We start from the raw sequence: 3716 nt of genomic DNA, 5'->3' as shown, positions 1-3716 counted from the left end.
ATAATTTGCCGGTGACCTTTGTCTTTTAAAATTTCAGAAACAGTAGGTAGTTGTTAATTTTTCTTGTAGTCTAGTATGAACGAAAGGACATAGTTATTAGACTGCGCTTAAAACTATTAAAGGGAAATTTAAAGGAACAGTTATTATCGAACTTCTATGTTCCATAGGTTTTCAACGATATACATCCAAATCGTAAAATCTGTCTTTTGTTTTAAGTGAAAGCAAATGTGTAAATGTTTTAGGAAGCATAATACACTAACACGTTTTTAGATGTGTTTGTCAAAGATAGCCTATTAAAGTAGATTATAATGGTCAAACAAATCAATTTCATTCTTTTAGTCTGTAGTTTGATATTTATTATCATTTCTTCATCAAGTTGCTTGCAAATTGTAAATATTACTTCTAAATAAACAGGAGTAATTTTCATTTTTATATATACCTGGCCATGAGTAACAGTATTTAAGCCAGTCAGCTCAATTATTAAGCCATAATTCACAGGTTATCATTCATAAGGAAATTTCGACCAATGACTTCTAATTTGTTCTTGTGGAAAAAAGATCACTGGACTTGAATAATATTAATATATTGGGTCTTTAAAGAGTCACTCGAAGATGATGAAACCATTTCGAGATTAGATATAAAGCTACAAGTGAATGATGTGGGTTATCGGATGACTTGGTAAATTCTTATCTATGTGAGTATCCTTTTGATATGTCATACAATGCATCCCATCACCTACGCTCTACTCCAGCAAAATCAAATTATGAGTTCACTTTACAGTCAGAGTAAATACCCATATTTCTTTTTAGACTATGTGATACAGAGTATTGTAAGTGTTGACGCTATCACATGTTACGTGCTCATCTAAACGATTTCTAATCTTCCATTACTACTGATCTGAAGTGTTACGTGAATAGTTTTTGGTGGAGTTTTGTTCTCTGAGCTGGATGGTTTGGTCGTGGAGCTTTCATCGTTCTTCTGAACGACATAATCAGCACAAACTTCTATCCAGCTCAGAGAACAAAACTCCACCAAAATCATCCACCTGAGCTACAAATCTCCACCATCTCAAAATACGTGAATATTTGATACGTCATCCAATGTAAAATTGAGTACATTTTCAAATATATATATATATATATATATATATATATATATATATTCTACGTAGGTAACCATAAGATCAGTGATTTCATACATTTTCTTTGCTTTATAAGTTCTTGCATAACATGAAAACTAATCATAGCCAAAGAATATGAATTCATTAATTTTGTAAATTCCCTTCAGTCACTTGTATCCTAAGGATAATAATATTAAGAATAAGTGTACATATTTTATATTGAATTCAAAGGGAAGTCTTGATTAGGGTTACAGTTGACGCAAATGGTAGCTTGTAAAAAATTAAATAACTGGGACAATTAAAAGATCAAGTTTACAAATATTCCTGACGAGAGAACTGAGCTCATAGACAGAAATGTAAAATTATTCTTATAGGTTACCCAATACTAAATACAGAAAAGATTGGTTAGTTGAGTAGGGTTCAAATAATAAATCAGAGAAAAGAAACGTGGTTGATGGTATAATATACGATATTATCCATCTCATTATCATGATACTGCACAGATGCTAAGTAATGTTGATTACAGTATCCTTTTGGATGGATTAGTTTGGTTTGAATCTGCTGATAGCAGTATCTTCAAAAGTGTGCAATAATTTTAAAGTCATTAACCCATTGATTATGTTGAAAGGATTTAAAAGCTGTGTTCAGTATCAAATAATACTGAGAACATAGTTTCATTTTAATCTTTATTTCTCTGGAACGTCCTCAGAGATGCAAATAATATTTCTCAATTTTGTTCTTCCAACCTGAGTGCTTTATCAGATACGTGTGAACCGGCAGACTCAATTCCAGGTAACACGGTGTGGAAATGTACCCAAGGTCGACTGTCTCAGAGTGGAGGCGGCTGAACTGTTGATTACCGATTTCTCAACGTACCTTCTAATCGAAAATTAATCGTCCTAGCTTCCTCACTCTTGCAGCCAAGTTTTGAAAACAAAATCTTTTAAGAACCGTAGCACACCTTGTTTCTATCTTTCCGTAAATTTACAACTCAGTCAACTTTGACTATAATCAATTCCTGTTCATCTTTTACTTCGTAACATGTTTTCAGCTATCTATTTTTTTTTAAAATCAATCGGAAACTTGAATGAATCACCTACAATAATCCTAACTTTACTTACATAAGTTTTCCTATCCATCGTAAAGACCGCATAGTCCCTATCACAATGGAGAATGGGAATATTTTAAATATACACTAAGTTTCGTAATGCCTCTTGACGATCCCTAGATAAGACCTTGAGCTGTGTGGTGTCATGATGCAATATATTGGTTTGCTAAGTCAACTATTCGCGAGCTATTTCTTCTATTTTATAATCCTGCCTGATCCCTTAACTAAGAAACAGTGAATTTTGTCATTGAATTACTTGGCAACTAAATTGGTAGGATGTCTTCAGCATTGATAGTTAGATTGAATGATGTAATTATTTTTTAGTATTGCGACCAAGCGTTCTTATAGTGTTTGTTATGATGGGCGGTGTCCGAAATCCGATATTGGTAATCAACGTGTCACACGTTAACCCTCCCTCCACCTGACTACTTGAGCGAGAACACAAGAGTGGATTACGGAATAAAATGCACAAATACTTATTTGTATATGTGCATCTCTACCCGTAAGAAAATCACAATCGAAGTTCTGGCAAACTCAGCATTTAACAGAGTTAGCTCCTCAAGGCGTTTACAGTGATCAATGACTTGTACTGAACAGCCATTGAAAATCAGAGAGCACTGAAATCTAGTATGGGATGAGTAGTAGTTTGAATCTATTATCCCACTGAGGTTCGAACTTAGTAACCTAAAATCCCACGATGAACATTTAACCTTTAGACCACTGAGTCATCATTTATGGGTTCATGTTTTTGAACTCAAGTTATTTGAGTCCATGAGTTAATTTCTATGTAGCGATTTTTCTTTCTTTAGTTTGACTGAAGTGGATCATAATTATTTATAAGGGTAGCACATAGTGTTCATGAACGATGTTTATCAGTTATTCCACAGTTTAACAAACAATTAACACTTTATTAAAGAGATAAATAAAACGTACATCAAATCTGAGACAATAGTATTCTGAGGTAATTTATTACATCTATTAAACTATGTAAGAATTTGAAATAAGAAACAAATACCCGAACCAAAGTCAACTATCTACATGTTATGATAATATCAAGAATGAATGTAAGTGATTTATGATTTAAAAAATGCAGACTATAACAGTTTAGTTCACTATTCATTTACTTACTTCATACAAGCTCAGATCATTATCGAGAGAATTTTCTTGTTCGATCACATTGAAACTAGTCATCAAATTTTATTGTAACTAGTATGGTAAGATGAAGTTAATAGTGAAGTAATATGTATACTAAATGTTTTATCATTGATTATCACCGACTGAATCTCTTTAAATGGGTTTTTTCACTTAGATTTTACTTCTCATTTACATGCAAACTTTTTAAATCAATGTATCATATATAGTAATTGTTTTGGAATTATTGGTCACTAAATATCTGTCTCTGTCTACTTTTAATAGTCATCGGTCATAGAAGTAAAATGAAATAAAGTGAACAAATTTTAAGTCTACTTGTTCTTCGACACAGACTAA

The sequence above is a fragment of the Schistosoma haematobium genome, chromosome 2 (genome assembly GCF_000699445.3).
Source record: "Schistosoma haematobium chromosome 2, whole genome shotgun sequence".
NCBI classification, from domain to species: domain Eukaryota; kingdom Metazoa; phylum Platyhelminthes; class Trematoda; order Strigeidida; family Schistosomatidae; genus Schistosoma; species Schistosoma haematobium.
The sequence above is the reverse complement of the archived record's forward strand: the minus strand, read 5'-3'. Positions refer to the sequence as shown.